The sequence below is a fragment of the Lissotriton vulgaris genome, unplaced genomic scaffold, assembly GCF_964263255.1.
Source record: "Lissotriton vulgaris unplaced genomic scaffold, aLisVul1.2 SCAFFOLD_228, whole genome shotgun sequence".
In the NCBI taxonomy this organism is placed as follows: domain Eukaryota; kingdom Metazoa; phylum Chordata; class Amphibia; order Caudata; family Salamandridae; genus Lissotriton; species Lissotriton vulgaris.
This window is the reverse complement of record NW_028252959.1, coordinates 2,282,414-2,300,038: the sequence shown is the minus strand read 5'-3', so window position 1 is coordinate 2,300,038 and position 17,625 is coordinate 2,282,414.

The following is a 17,625-nucleotide window of genomic DNA, read 5'->3' as shown; positions in this document are numbered from 1 at the left end:
GTCAATAACAAGACGGTTCTGAAGGACAACAACCCGCATGGCGGACTGCTCTTCTGTTAAGTTACCTAAGGAGGAGGCAGTTTCATTCACTACTGCCTCAAGCGTTCTAGTTAATCTGCGTATTAATTTACTATTCTGAACAGGTCCTAAAAAGAAAAAGAATCCTTTATTAAAATCGGTGTACTGTTCCCATGCCGTTTCTGTGTAGTCGACAAGTGGGATATCTCTTCTGGGTCTATTCTTTACTAGATTGGTATTTCTATGGTAATCAGGGGGAGCTAGGAAGACAGGTGGCAGAAGGAATGCAATGTAACAGGTACCATCCCAATCTGGAGGTAGACGTATGTATGCGGTATGACCACAAACAAAGTAAGAATGACGAATAGCTTTAAAGGACGATTTACCTTGATCACTGAATTCGACCACAGTAGTGCATTTACTATGGCCTAAGTGTACTGAACCTTTCTTCCTGATACATAATTCACCGGTGACTGGCAGTACTGACATAATGGGTAGAACTGGCGTAGCTTCGGACTCAACAGTAAGAATCATAAGGCTAATTGTATAATTACCTAATCCATACACTTCATTTTCTAGATCAGTTCCTATTCTAGTGGGGAGTCCCTCCTTATCAGGGTAACAGACGTCTAGCAGGACTAAGTTCAGGTTTCCCCAAACCCAACCCCCATCGAAAACAGCAATATCAGGATCTAAGGAATTAATTATTTTAAACCATGCACCGCAGGAGCCATTGTGGGTGAATGGGTACGGAAAGAGGGGCAGAGCTCCCTTGTAGTTCTGGTAGGGGGGGAGTCGGCCACATATCCAGCAATTTGTAGCATTGTTAGTTTGATGAGAATGATGTAGCATACTAATGAATGTGTTGTTGCGCAGCGCAAGTCTGTAGGAAAGTTCATGTGGAGGTAACTCACTAAAAGTGTGTTCAGCAGATACATTATAGACAGATTGTTCACGCTTGAAAATAGGATAGTAGATAGGTAAAAGGATGCTAGTAACAATAATTAAAATACTCAGAATAAACATGATTAATAGTGTCACTATACAGTGACTACGAAGTGATTTACAATATGTACGTTTCTTGGCTTCTCTCTCTCTCTCTCTATCTCGATCTAGGGGATACATGTCAGAAACTATTTAACCGATTCACCTAGGGGAGGACTTAAACAATTAAACTGTCTGACTTGCTAGATCGGAGTTTCATACGGTATTCTTCTTGGGGAGTTTTTTCTCGTTCAGATTCTGTAAAGTCTTTTGGCTCGACACAGTCTTTGGTGGGGGTGGACGAGTCTCGATCAGGTTTCAGTCCAAAGAATTTTTTCACATGACTCGTATGAACCCACCCCTTTCTCCCCTCGATCTTCACGGCGGTCCTCGTGGTGAGAAGGACGGTCTTCGGCGATTTCCAGCGGGGCTCCAGCGGACTTTTCCTGTCGAAATTGCGCACCAGGACTAGGTCGCCAGGACGGACGTCGTGTGGCTTTACATCAGTGTTGTCAGGGAAGGCTGCGGCAACCTGTGAACGACATGATTGGAGTGCAGACATCAAGGAGGCAAGGTAATCTGTCAACATATTACAATCAACATCAGTAATCTTTTTCGGAATGGGCGTCCCCCACATATTCGGTGGTCTGCCAAAGACCACCTCGTACGGGGATAGCCCTGATCTCGAATGGGCGACCATTCTCATGTAGAATAGTGCCACTGGCAGGGCGACTATCCAGTCGACCCCTTTCTCCTGACATATTTTGGCAAGGCGGATCTTTAGTGTCTGGTTATGCCTTTCTACAAGGCCTGCGGCTTCGGGATGTCGGACACAATGGAACTTCCACTGGTATCCCAGTAATAAAGAAACTTCTTTCATTAATGCAGATGAGAATGGCTGACCGTTATCTGAGTACACGACACGAGGCAAGCCGTATCGTGGGAAGAATTCACGAACCAGCTGCTTGGCAGTGGTCGGAGCAGTGTAATCTGGGACTGGGTATGCTTCGGTCCAGCGGGACAGAGCACAGACAACTACGAGAACATATTTAAATCCTCGACAACGGTCCATCTGGATATAATCCATCTGGAGGACTTCAAAAGGGTGATCGGGAGGATGAAATCCACCTTGCTCTACAGGGACACTTTTACCTGGATTGAACTGACAACAGATCATGCAAGTACGCACTTTCTGTTTCGCTGCTGCTCGTAAGTGTTTATTGTTCAAGAGATTTTGTAAACTGTCTAACATCGCTTTCTCTCCTAGGTGTGCTGGGCTATGTGCTGTATTTATCATGACTTGAACCATAGAGTCAGGGAGAAACCATGTAGATTTTCCCTTCGTCACCCAACCTTGATCTGTTTGGATCCCTCCTTGTTCAATCCATTTCTTTATTTCTTCTGGAGTAGCATGTGTCTGAATGTCGATAACATCTAGTGTGGGATCCCTGACTGTCATACAGTTTGTCGGTTCTGTTGTCTTTGTCGTATCAGTTGTCTGAGTGTGAGTCAGTGCTGTATGTTTTGCTGTCTGGTCTGCCAGGTCGTTACCCTGGGAAACAGAATCTGTGACTTTAGTATGTGCTTTACACTTCATGACGGATATGGCTGAAGGCAGATGTATTGCTTCTAACAATGCTTGAATGAGGGGACCATGTTGGATCTTGGCTCCATGAGAGGTCAGGAAACCTCGTTCTTGCCATAACATGCCGAAGTCGTGTACAACTCCGAACGCATAACGGGAATCAGTGTATATGTTGACATTTCTGTTCTTGGCTAGAATACAGGCTCGGGTCAGAGCGATGAGCTCTGCCGCTTGAGCAGACAGCGTATCAATACGATATGTTTCTTCAACTTCGGTTTCAGTGGTCACAGCATATGCGGCCACCAATTCTCCTGTACTTGTTCTCATACATGAACCATCCACATAAAGTGTCAGGTCTGGATTTGTCAATGGAACTTCTGTTAAGTCTCGTCGGGGCTTTGTTACTGCATTAATGATCTCTATGCAATCATGCGGAGCTGGATCTGTCATAATTGTAGGTAACAGTGTTGCTGGGTTCAGGATACTGCAACGTCTGATTTCTATGTGTGGCTGGAATAGTGTCAATTCGTAACCTGTCAGTCGTGCTATAGTCAAGTGTTGAGTCTGGGTTCTGTTTAAAAGAACCTCTACAGAGTGTGGAACTTGTACTGTTAACTGATGGCCTAAAACAATTGAATCGCTCTGTCTTATTGCTAACGCTGTTGCTGCTACTGACTTTAAGCACGCAGGGAGTGCCTGGGCTACTGAATCCAATGTACTTGAAAAATAAGCACAAGGCTTATGTGAACCTGCCTGATCTTGAGTGAGGACAGACAATGCTGTACCGTCACGTTCTGTAACAAAAAGTGTAAACGGTTTGCTGTAACATGGTGTCGCTAAAACTGGTGCTTGGCATAATGCTTTCTTTAATTCCTCAAAGGCTTGTGTATGTTCCTGAGTCCAAAGGAGGGCAATCGAAGTTGCTGCCTCCTGCGTCGTTAACTGGATGAGTGGTTTAGCTAGAAATGCATATTGAGGAATCCATTGTCTGCAGTACGAGGTGAGGCCTATAAAGGCCCGCACTTCCTTTTGTGTCTGTGGTCGTGGCATATTTACAATTAACTGAATGCGATCGGGAGTGAGCTGTCTCCCCACTTTGGACAGCAAGTGACCCAAGTATACAACTTGCTGAACACAGAATTGTAGCTTCGAAGGAGACACCTTGTGTCCCTTGTCGGCCAGGAAATGTAAAACTGTCAATGATGCTTGTTCACATTCGGGCTCACTTCGTGCGGTGATCAGTAGATCATCGACGTATTGCAGTAAAGCGGTGTTAACTGGCATTTGAATACAATCTAGTTGTCTTTTCAGTGCTTGACTATAGATGCTGGGGCTTTCTGTGAATCCTTGAGGTGCGCGGGAAAATTTGAAACTTCGTCCATTTAAACTGAATCCGAAGAGATATTGGCTCTCTGGATCAATAGGTACACTGAAGAAAGCGTTCTTGAGATCAATTACAGTAAAGAACGTTGCTTCTGAATCAATAGCAGTCAATAGGGAAGAGATATCGGGGACCACAGGGTACTGTGGTACAATGCATTTGTTCAGTTCTCGAAGATCGATCACCAGCCGATATACTGGCGGTGCATTGGGGTCTGTACGCTTTAGAATTGGAATGATGGGTGAATTACAGATATTGGAGTCAGTCTCTATGACCACTCCCTGGGCAATAAGCTCTTCAATGATTTTCAGTAAAGCCACTACAGCATCGGGTGGTAACTTGTATTGTCTGATTCTTGGTAGAACAACTCCTGTTTTGAGTGTAACACGGTATGGAGTGATATGCATACAACCTACGTCAGCTGGGCCTTTTGCCCATAGGTGATCTGGTACATTTTTCAATCTGACATCAAATTCTCGTAAAACATAATGACCCTTGAAATCCCGTAGAAAGAGTCTAACTCCCTCCGGGGAACAGCATATTATAGCTCCTAGAGCTTTCAGAGTTTTTATTCCTAACAAATTTTCTGGGCATGATTTCGTAAGTAATAAATCTGTAATTCGTGATAATGGACCCACAGCCAAGGGTACTGGTTCCGATACTTCATTTACAATAGGCTGTCCTGAAAAACCAAGGGAAACATTCTGTGAGCCTGAGAGGGGTGCCCCTGGGACTTCATTGTGACTTATTGTAGTGCGACTTGCCCCTGTGTCAATTAAAAACTTTCTGTCTTTTCCCAATACGTGACTGTGTACATAAGGACCTTCTTGATCTACAGGAATTTCAATAAGAGGCAAACCACCTTCCCTCTCTAGGCTGTTTCATGTATATCGGGGGTAATCTGGATATGCAGATTGGGCATACTGGTACATCTGTTGTGAAACTTGCTGAGTCGCGGCAATGGGCTGTGGCTGTGGTACTGCTACTGTCTGCGCTGTGTGGGATGGAGCATGCATAGGCTGTGTATTCTGCATTGGCTGTACATTTTGTGAGGTCTGTTGCTGGACCTGATCTTGTCTAGGCGGATGCGGTCTTTCTTTAGTTTTGCCTGTTAAAATGTTATGTTTCAGGACTGGGCATTCATGTACGTAATGACCTGGCTGTTTACAATAATTACATGTCCCTTTAACGGGAGCTGTAGTGTGATTTGTCTGGGTCCCACCTTTTCTTTGACCGTCAGCTGGGACCGTCTGAGCTACTAACATTTTCATCTTTGTGTCCTTCATACGTTTCTGTTCCTGATCTTGTTCTTCTCTAATTCTGTTCTGATGATATTGTAACATTTGTAACATCTGGGATGGCGTATTTGCCTGCCAAGTACTTTCAACTTTATACACTCTATTTTTTACTAATGGTAGGGAATTCTCGACTAGTTTTGATACAAAAAGGTGTGGATATGACTCGCTGCTTGGTTGTAGGCCACTATTTATAATGAAACATTTCTCGAATCTTGAATAGAAGTCACTAGTATCCTCATCATGTTTCTGTTTACAGGACGAGATGGCGTCCCAATCTTCCTTTCTAGTTGTCAATAATCTTGGCAACACCTGTACTATTAATCCGGGCAATGCTTTAGTCTTATCCCCAAGGCCTAACCCTGGGACCCGTTTACTTTCTTCGTCTTCTATCTCTGCCCATGCAATCTTTGTGTCCCCCACCTCCCATTCTTTTTCTTTTAATTTCTCGTAAATGCCCGTGGGCAACAGTACCTTCAACATTTTCATGATATCATCATACGTGTAATCCCCCATCAGTAACATGTCTTTAAGCTCTCTGTGAAAACCTGCAGGGTCTTTATCATGACACGGAACTAGTTTCTTCATTTCTAACAGTTCTAACTTAGTCAGTGGTGTGTGAACATATACACGTTTCAAGATGTGATCCGTACCCATAACTGGGTGTACTTCTCGTAAGGGGTTCTGACTTTCAATGCCACTACCGCATTGCATGTGGTACATTTTCCTTTCTGGAGGTGGGGCGGGAACATATTCAGAGCTTATGAAGGTGTTATATTTATGTCGTTGTTCTAGAATTATTTGTATTAACTTGGTACTGAAACCTCTCCATCTATCCATGAGTAGTGCTTCTAATGTTTCGTGTAAGGGACCTGGATCGGAATGGTTGTTTCTGTACTTGATGAGGAGGTGCTGAATCATGTATACACCTGCTAATTTCTGCTCGTCTGGGGAGAGGTTCAAGAATGTCTGCGCTAACGTATCATCATTATATATGTCTGGATTCTCGGCCCATAACACGGCTGACCGAGCTAGTTCCTGTTCATCCATAGAATTCAGTACATGGTATCCCATTCGGTCTCGAAGCCTTTTATCAGTTTCCTGGAACTGATGTTCAGAAGAATTCGGGTTTGTTAAAGCAGAGAGAAAAACTCTCTTGTTTTCCGGGCGGATGCCTTTCCTAAGGTAGTTTCCCTTACCTACATACGCTATAGTGTCTGTAGTCCTTCCTGGTTCTGCAAGTTCTTCTTCCTCCTCGGAGGAAACTTTGTCATTCCCTTTCTGGTGTACCGTTATCACTGCTTTTCTAATTTTCTTGTACATACTGGCTATGCAAGCCCCCCTGTCATGTTTTCCATCGGCTATGTTTTGACCCCACTTGTTTAGTGCATCTAATTCACTTTGATCTGTTCCGGGCCTGTCTCGTTCTCTTATTAAACAACCTTCTGTTTATCCATTGCATCCTTGATACTGTCAGGGTCTTTCCCTGTCTGAACAAACTCATATATTCTATCTAGACGTTCCTTCATTCCTACATAGCATAGCAAGATATCAGTGGCAGATCTTAACCGTAGTGATGCCAATATCATTAGATCGTTTTTTCCGGGTACTGGATCATATCTGCAAACTGACATGTTTTCTTTTAATGCGTCAAGGCGAGAGTGGGGAGACTGGAACGTGAGAGGACTCTGCGTGTCCCTGAAATTGAATCTGCGTGTCAATGGCGGGGTCCGAAGACCCACAGTCGCACCTCCTGAGGCGGACGCTTGGGCATTATCTCCCTGCTGAGTCTGGCTCTGAACTTGAATTTGTCGTTTAGTAGGATCAGGTAGGACTTGTTTCGGTAGGTCAATCTTGGGTGCGGGAAGTGGCGGAGCTGGTGGAACGGGGGAGGTCTGTCGCGGTACCGGCGGAACATGATCTGGGGGCGTAGTGCCACCCCCGTCCCTGTCAGTGGGCAGGGCACGAACAGGCAGATTGGCGTAAGCTGGTGCTACATCCTCTAAATATGAATTTAGGAATATGTCTTTAGTAGTTTTATGCATTACTTTAGTTGGAACTAATGGTGGCGGTAAGTTTTTCGGTATATCTGATAGGGCTTCAGATGTGCCTTCGGCCGCGAGATACATACCGTTTACAAGATTGTTTCGGGCACGGTCTATTTGTTCTGTTTTTACTCGGATCCCTTCAATAACTAATTCATTTTCTTGGGCTTTTTCTGATTCTTTAAGTCTGTCCTCTCTACGGAGTGCTTTCTCAGCACGCTTATGTGATTCCTTACGCCAGAATTCTATGGCGTCTTTCTGGGATTGTCTAGCTTTCTTTTTCCATAATGCTTCTTCTACCTTCATGATGCACTCGGCATCCCATGTTCCGGTAACAGGCCATCTGTGTCTTTCGTCTAGGTGCTTGGTGTAATCGGCCCATAAGTCTAGATACAATATGGCGTCTATGCCATGTTTGTGATACATAAAGTTACCTGGAGTGTCCCTAGGGGGAATAGGAATTTCTTCCTCCAGTATCCCTTTCCTAGTTCCTATCTGCTTTAACTTGTTGAAAAACGGCATTTTGCTTACTTATTACTGAATACTCAATCCTTACTACTTAATACTGGTTACAGCTACTTTATACAAGAAACACAAAAATGCACATTAAACGGTCACATTCATACCACGACATTAATCACATAAGAAGACATTTAAGACATAGATGACTACCCCCCTATACTGGATGTACTGCTCAACAGTACAGATACACTGGTGTAACAGTGCAGAAATTCGGAATACTAGATATACTGCTAAACAGTACAGATACACTGCCTAAAAACAGTGCAGACCGGACTTGTGTACCCAAACCCGTCTAGATACGTCCCAGCAATGGTACTCACCGGGAAGCACGGAAACAGAAGGCCTCAGAAAACTCGACTGGACTCGACTCGGTACTTCGGAAAACTTCGGAAACCTGGTGGGCCTCTTGACACTTCGGACCTTGCTTCTTTCGGCTAGGCTCTGGTCGGGATCCTCCGCACTCCTCACCGCCTCGTCTGGGCACTGATCGCAGTCTTCGTCACCTCCGTGGGTCAGAGGGAGATGCAGGAAATCCTGCCAGTACGCGTAGGTTCCGTCTAACTGATGGCAGGGGACAGAGCTTGCAATGCGCCAACCGGCGCGTGAGGTGGGGGAGGGGTCCCTGTTCGGGCGCCAAAATGACGTAAATAATTAATTTACTCTCTTAATTTCTATGCAGGTAAGTACTTAATCAATAATAACTCAGATCGGATGAAAAAAGACAGAGTCCGTGGTGTTAGAGTTTCTAAGGGTTTTATTCCTCATAAAGGAATGGTCGTGACCAGGATATCGGATTCTGAACACCACAGGGGTGTCAGAAGGGATAGATGAGCGCGCTACATTTTATTGTCAATACATAGCTTATATACTTGATTCACATCATAAGCAACAGTGCAAGAGGCATAACAGCTGAGAGAAGACAAGATAACAGTATACACGTGGTACTAGTACGTAATCAAGAGGCGTGAACTGGGCGTGAACTGGAGGTGTGTGCTAGAAACGTCACTGATAGGTGACGCAAGTGGGTGGCACCAAGGGGTGGTGCTAACAGAATTGTTGCAATGTCAGCAGAAATCGGAAGCTTGGATGCGCGCGCAGCTGCATGACGTGTGATTGAAGGGGTGCAGGGGACTTGACATTTACACTGACGGAAAGAGACAGAAGTCTGGCATGTCAGATCTACTTGTACTTCCATCATATCTGATATCTGATGTTTAGGAACCATACTATCTGGGCGGAAAGGTCTCTAGGGCAGAAGCTATTCTATGCTAACTGTGGATGCGTGTATAAGCGCCTAAGTGTCTACATGAGAAGCGTGGGGGCACGGGGCCTTCCATGGGAGCATGGTAACAGAGGCTATGAATTACTTGTATTGGGACAGGTCGGCCCTTTGGCTCTGCAGCTGGGGAGGATGTTTACTGAAGCTAGTAGGCAGGAATGTATTCTCGAGGAGCGGAACAGATAACTCGAAGGTTATAGTCAGTCTTGGCAGAAAGCAGGCTGAGCTGAGCGCGAGGGGCCGCGCTGGAAGTAAGTCAGAGTTCACGGGTACAGAGGTAGGCTGGGCAGAGGCTGTCAGAGAAGAAAGCCAGAAAAGAGGCTCGATGGCAGAAATTCAGGGCCTACTCTGCCAGAGCAGGAAAATATGTAAAGTACACTACAAAAAGACGGTGGCATAACATACTTAGGAACGGACTATATAATCCATTCAGGGTGGATCTGAAAGAGGACAAGTTAACGTTGGACGCAAATGTATTTGCGTCCTCATAGCTGGCACAGGAGGGAAGTTACATGCACTCTAAGCTGGTACATGGAGTCGGTGGGGTACGCGCTAGGGAACATAACATGACCAAAAATTTATATTTCCTCACTCCGACCCGCCCAGAGGCTGCTGGGGCAGCACCCTTAATATTTAAAGTAACAAGGACCCCCTGGTTCAGTAGAATACTTCTAGGACAGAGTAAAACACAATGTAAATATCTTCCTAGACAGTAATAAATGCGGGCAATTATAAGTAGTATATCATTCTTGAGCAAGGAAAAATGTAATGTCAAGCAAGGAAAATTTTATTAAAAATTCAATCAAAATCTTGAAGTGCTTGTTACTTTGGACATTGAGTCCCTTTACAGCAACATACCACAGTCGGGTGCCGTAACAGCTGTCAGCTGGTTCATAGATACCTTCAATATACCACACTGTAAACCCTTCATTATTGAATGCCTACAAATAATACTGACGGAAAACATCTTCTCCTTTGGTAATGAAATGTTTCGCCAAATCACCGACGTAAGCATGGGCGCATAGGTCGCACCGTCCATTGCTAACATCTATATGTCCATGTGGGAATCTAAATTCATTTTCAGTGAGGTTGCGCCCTTCTTTGAGTCGGTCACCCACTGGTCCAGATATATCGATGACATCTTTTTTATCTGGACCGGTGGGATAGACACCTTAACGAACTACGTGGAGTGGCTCAACCTTACTGATCCCAACCTCAAATTTACATCAAACAGTATCAATACTCATGTCAAATTTCTTGATATTAATATCCTCAATCGCACGGGCCATCTGGAAGTAGACTTACATATCAAACCTACCAAACCAGGATTCCTAAAGATGATGAAGAAAGCAGCACCCTGATTAAACAGGGCATGCCTGCAGCGTGAGCCGGAGCCCAACAGCTGCAGCCACGCTTATGAAATTAGAGCTTCGCCATCAGTGCCAGGGGAGGGAGGGAGGGGGCGCTGTCCGGGGGAACAGAGGAACCAAAGGCAGGACGGGAGGGAGGGAAGAATGGTGATATATACACATGGAAATTAAAAGTGAACGGGAGGCCCGGGGCAGAGAGAGGGTACGAGGAGAGAGGAAGGGTGTAACTTCGAGACAAGTAGCACATCAGTTATGTTATGTTATGTTATGTTATTGGTAATTTGTATAGCGCAGGGGCACCCAGAGGTTTCATGGCGCTAGAGAAGGGGAAAGATGGTGATCAGTATCCTAACCGTGTGCTTGTTTGAATAACCAGGTCTTCAGTGCGCCCCTGAATTGCAGTAAATTGGTGCAGCTCCGAAGTGAAAGGGGAAGCGAGTTCCAGTTCTTTGGTGCCAAATAAGCAAATCGGCATCCGCTGAGGCATTTCTTTTTAAAGAGGGGCAAGGTGAGGAGGGAAAGGTGGGCAGAGCGGGGATTACGAGTCGGTTCGTGTTTGTTTATGAGATGGTTTATAAACTTGGGGCTTTTTCCATGAAGAGCCTTGAAGGTCAGGCAGCCTACCTTGAAGGTTACCCGTTGGGCTATAGGTAGCCAATGAAGGGTGGCTAGCAGTGGTTTCGCCGAGCTCCTGCCATTGCATTTAAATATTAGTCTGGCCGCTTGATTTTGCACAATCTGCAACCGATTGGAAAGAGCCAAGGGGATACCCAGATAGATGGAGTTGGAGAAGTCAAGGCGGGAGAGGACCAAGGCAATTACCACCTGGATGAGGGCGGAATGCGTAAGCTGATGAGCAATTTTCTTAATCTTCCGTAACTGGAAGAAGCATGAGGAGATCACAGTTCCCACCTTACTTTTTAAGGATAGATGGGTGTTAAGGGTGATCCCAAGACTTTTTACCGATGGAGAGGGAGACGGCGGAGATCCCATAGAGGGCGGCCAAAAATGAGGGCCCCAGCTGGTTGCACTTTTACCTGGGAGTACTAGCTTGGTGGGTAGTCTGTGGATGGGTAGAAAGGGAGGGCAGCGCGGAGCAAGGAAACGAGGAGAAAGGCGTTTTTAGGGCGAGAGAGAGTCTTGATAACAAGGGAAACAATCCAGTATCCGTGCGTTAGCAACTTTACACTCACTTGATAGGAATGGACGCTCTGAACACACAGAACAAGGGAGCTCCGGCAGCATCATTTTCGTGATTGGGGTGCGCGTTTTCGTTCTATCCTCTTCCCATTGCCTGGAAGGTAAAATTCCAGCCAATGGGAAGAGGAGAGAAAGAACACAAGAAAGAAGCTTAAAAAAAAGCTCCTGAATCGGGAAAAGACAGGGCTTAAAGGGAGTGACGCCCCTCTCCTCCAGTGGCCGGTCAGCATTTACGAGGCCAGCCAATGGAGAAGAGGGGCAGGTTCAAGCCCCTTAACTAAGAAACATTAAATCTTCGGACCAAACTGTGCAAGCGCAGCCTACGGTCTTCGACCTAAAAACAAACACTCTCTCTCATCTCTGTCTTAAAACATGGTTAGTTTGAAAACTATTGTGTTTTAAGAACCCCTAACACCCCTAACAATCCACACTCCCCTCTCTTTCCACTGCCTCTTAAGCAGCCCCCAACCCCATGTCCTGCTTCTCATAATGTATTTTAACAAGAGATGCTAGGGTGATTTTTGGCAAATCTAAAGCTTACAACCCCCACACTTATTGACCAAGCTATGCCCCGCCTGAAACCTAAACATGATTCTAATCCTGGAGGATTCTTCTCCTGGTGGAGAAATGTGGCTCAATGATTAGAGCGGCAGACCCTGATGCAGAGGTCTAGCCCGGGACCAGGGTTCAATTTCCCGCCTCGGCGGATCTTGGGCTCAAAATTCCACGGACCTGATAATTCTCGCCTCGGTGCCTATTCCAATCATGGAGTCCCACTCTGCAACTCTGGGCAATAGCTTGCTTAATCTCCACAACGGCCCCCACAACACTAAGGATGCCTGACCTCCACCTTGGGGGTGCCCAGGAGTGGACACCTCATTGGGAAAGCCAGGATGGGTTCCACAGCGGTATTCGTACAAGCGCCTTGAGACCCTTGCGGGTGAGTAGTGCGCTATACAAGTATACATTTACATTTACAATTTACAATCCTCACTGGGAGCAGTGGACATACAAGATACCTCATGCCTTTTCAGGAGGCCTGCACCTAACTTAGCAGCTGCCTATTAAACCAATTGTAAACCGGCATTGATCTTTTCACGCACCGCAATGTAAACATTATTTGATAGTCAAGGTAAGGTTATATTAAATCGTTTTAATTATAAAATGAAGATGAGATTTATGCTTGACTCCTGTCCTTCTCAGCACCTTCAGATGAAAAAGTTTGTCCTGGTCACTTTGACTACCTATTTTGTCCAGTCACAGTTTTGACTCATAAAGTAGCATAGATGGTTAATGCACCTGCTGCAAAGCACATGGTGTAAAATGCAGATCACAGATTTTGTATTTTATGTAGCTAGGTAAATGGACAACTGCTTTCGACACAGAGATCATTTTATTACCTCCAGTTTGTAAGTTGCAATCCTTCTAATATAGCAGTGATGTATTTATCGGCATCAAGGGGCTGTATTCAAACAGTATGCCATGGATTTAGATCCTCTTTGGGTTTTTTAAAGATCTATTGTTATTCTAACAAAGAGCTAATTTGGGTAGTAATAACGTCTTGTTAATTCAAACAACCACAGTCTCTATGTTATGTTTTATATCCTGACTTTGTGTTTCTCCCAACTATTCACCGTTAACATATAATATCTACTAGTAAGGACAAATGTGATTCCTACCTCTAATAACCCTCATTGTCTTATGTATCATTTCCTGTACAATGACATTCACTTTTAGGATTTATTGTGCCTCTGTGTGTGATGTAAAGGAATCTGACACCCTAAACTCAGATGAGCAGCACTCTTAAATAATTCAAGAAAAGTAGTAGGTGTCATTTAAATAATTCTTTTTGTAATTACTCATACAGACACATAAATCTTGCATTCTTACAGGGCATGCACATCTCTTTCATATGGGGTTGAAAAAAGAATAAAACCTGCCTCCCCGGGGACAGGTTTCCCTTCAGTGAGTAGGACTGCGGTTCTCACTGCCTGAGTAGGCACAGGCACCTCTAACATTGTGGCTGGCCCAAAAAACATCGAATAGGTGTTCTGCGGTTGATCCAGTGTAGCAATGTGTCTTTTAAGCGTGTTTCTTCACAACAATTCCTCGGTAACAGCAGCCTTTTTCAAGCAGCCACCTGTAGGATGGGTCCAACATATTTAGGATATACCCTCTGTGAGACAATCAGTGGTGCCGCAGGAGACAAGGCAGCTACAAAAAAATCCAGACTTTTTTTGGGCCCTAATCCGTCCTAAAACAAGAAGTGACATTCAGGGTCTTGAAGAACCAAGGGGGCTAATTTAGAGATTGGGAGCTGAGCTAGGCCATCACAAACGTGGCGCATATCCCATGCACCTCATTGCAAATGCATTATATATCCTTTGGCAATTGAAATACAGTGGACGGGATATCTGGCACTTTTGTGACAAAGAAACCCTCCGTTAAACTCTAAATCAGGCCCCCAAGTATCTCAAATGTAAAATGATGGACCGGTTCAGAGCAAGAGAGGCAAGATAGGATTATTCAATGCATGACTAGTGCAGGAAGTCCGTGCTCTGAGCATGTTGACACCAGAGTACACTTTCAAGGATCCAAGTGGTAAATGTGTCTGGCCACATGATCTCCAAGACTGGAATAGAAGTGGACCTAGCAAAAGTGCATAGTCACAAGCAAATGTAGAGAACCACCAGGATTTCCTAGAGTTCTAGAAGCATTACAGATGATTCATCCTTTGATCACCGTAATCTGCAGGTGACTCATGGATCTGACTAAGGCATACCTACTAATTAAGAAAACCAAACACATCACTGCTCTGCCAGTGCAACCCAGCCAAAAAGTTCAAACGCCTTTTGTATCAAGAAAAGGGCACAGTTTAAAGATCTGTTGCCTATGCCTGGAGGAAAGAACTATGGGGCAGATTTACAAAAACTTGATACAATTCAGAACAGCAACCAAAAATGTTCTACCGCTGTGTGTGAGGGGGGGGAGAACAGGACAGTGTAATATCTAAAAAGATGGGGTGCTTCTGCACTCTTTCCAAGCGCTGGTGTGCAGTTAGGCTGCCTTGCACCACACACACATCTTTGCACCATTGTAAACCACTATTAACGGGTATTGCTAACAAAGCTCTTCCCACCTTAGCTTATGCAAATGCAGCAATGCATGGTAAGGATTCCGTTCTTTTAAACAACTTAATAACCAAAATTTACAAAAAGATCCTTCAACTTCCCAGCTCTGCTTCACCAGCGCAAATGCGCCTAGAATTCGGCTTAAAGAACGAATCATTGGGAAGACTTGATTCATGCTTTAAGCTGTGGTACCAGATTAAGAAAAAATCCAATGATAATAATCTCAATAAATTTCTATGGCAGGAAACGGAAACGCATAAAAAATCAGAGGCAAACAAATTCCTGTCATGCGCCTTGGAGTTAACATGCTCTGCAAATCTTTGGGATAAAAATTTGCCAAATGCTTCATTCAAACAGACATTAAACAAAGCCGCCAACTTTCATTAAACGATCACAGATAAAGAAATGTTTTCCCATCACTCCCATTCATGGGCCGTGATCAATAGTTACAAATCACTTACCCCGGCAGCCTATTTGGATACAACTTACTGATGGCCCTGAGATTTGGTAAATTTCCAACCTTAGCTGATGAGCCTGCCTGGAAACAGACCGAAGCTGTCGCCTGTCGTCTCTGTGGTAGCATAAAAGAAGATTTAATTCATATTATATGCCACTGTATGATGCTGAACCGGGAACGAACATTATTTTTAAAGAATATCTTTCGGATTAAGAGATTACGCACTTGCAGAACTGCTGTCATCGGAGGCTTGGACTTAACGGCTCCTCAAATAAACTGTAATATGGTAAAGTTCCTGCTGGCCTTTGAAAAACGCCTTAAAACTATTTCAGCCTAATAAGGTCAATGGACAAATTTCTTGTCTCTTCTTTCTTTTACTCTAATTTTAGTATTAGGAGAATTATCATTAGGATTTTAATTATGTTTAAACTATTTTTTTTACGTGATTTTTTGTTTGTTTTTATGAGATCTTAATTTTAAATATCGGTTGTGTAATGTAAAGGAAAATTGTTATGGTTTTAATTAACTAAACAATAAAGTCTAAAATCAAAGGTGTATTTCTCATATTTAGCATCCAGAATGGTACCCTTCCACTACAAAATATTTGGCTCTTACATAATTTAAACCTTTTTCTACTTTGCATGTTGTAGAGGACAGGACACATGCAAAATCTAGAGAACAAAGCTTTTCTGCTACTTTGCACCTGACTCAGGAGGAGCATTTTGTGGCACAGACTTCCTTCTACAAATGTTAGCAGATAGGGCTTTGTGTCAAAATCCATGAGTGGTTGTATAGGAGCACCTTTGTACCACCCTTCGGACACTCCCTTGATGCTAAGCAACACCACAAAGCAGCACAGTCCGCTATTTTGTGTTACTTTTAGGCAACTTTTCAATGGAAATATATTTTTTCACTGGAAAGTAAAGAACAAATCAAATCAAAACTTAGCTCTGCATCACTTTTAGTGCCTTTGCACTGGCATAAAATATTGATAAATCTGTCAGTATGTAATGTACGTACGAGGCAGCATTTCTTATATTCAAATTCGCAGACACAAAGAGCATTCTCTCCCCTGGACTCAGCTTGTTATCTGTATCAAGTGGATCTTCTTGGTGTACTGGCAGCAGTTAAGACTGTCTCCGGCAGTATTTTGTGCAATAATCTGGGCTAAGGACCTCTCCTCCCAAGTGGTCAAGTGGCAGTCCTTATGTATTAAATCTTGTCAGAGATTGGAATTTCTGACATAGGTTTGGGAATGTCTGACATGTATTTATTTATTTATAAAGTTTTATATAGCGCGAACATGATCCCAATTATGTGCATCAAGGTGTGCGTCCCATATCCATATGAACATATAAGGTAAATGAACATTAATTCAGACTACACTATTTTGGCTTTATGTCTGTGTTTGTTCTTATTTGACCTTGATATTTGCCTAGACCGATGCCACATTAGTTGTTATGTCTATGTTATTGTCAGAATGACTTGACACTTTCACAGTACTTGGAATGATAAGGTCAGACGACATCTACGTCAATAGCAGACATAACAATGATTCTGCATAATTTGAGGAAATGGTGAATCCCATTGCCTAAGATAGCATTGGAGCCTACTTTAAATGGAGTCGTGCCATAGGGGCTTTAAGTCACAGGAAGGCAAAGCCTAAGAATACAGATGGGGTGCAATATGTTTAGGGCACTTGGACAATGTATCTGGTCTGTATTTTCGTTTTGTTACTTGCCTCAGATAAAATAAGCATTGAAATCTTCTTCATCATCACCGAACATTTTATCAGCGATGCACCAACATCATCTCGATGCAAGGATCAAAACACGTACACTGAAACGAAGGTTGTAGGGGATATATTGTTGCAGCTATGGATTTATATAGATGGCTAGCTTGTCTGCATTCAGAACAAATGAAATTGAGTTTTTACCTGTGTTGTGTAGTTCCTATAAACCTACATAGGATCTGCGCGTTTAGACAACATACACTGTAGGATTGGTGTCAGACTGATTCTATACACCCCTGCCGGGTATGTTAGCCTGTATACCAGCTAGCTCACAGTGCCACTAGAAACCCCTTTTACCAAGGAAAGAATAGTTCTTGGCAACTATCGAACATGACAACCCTGATCCCTCAGAATCGTGGCAACAGTGTACTACTTTTCGCTCGGTCACTCGTGCTTACTTCGACTCAGAGAGATAAACAGAATAAATGGTGGGGACGTTTTTCAATAAGCATTTATTGAACCAGCCTCGTTCTAGTGTAGAATAGGTGTGCTGAAACAACCATTAGATAATAACAGATATAAATGATTATAAGCAGTAACAGAGTAAAAGGATGGTAGATTTCTAC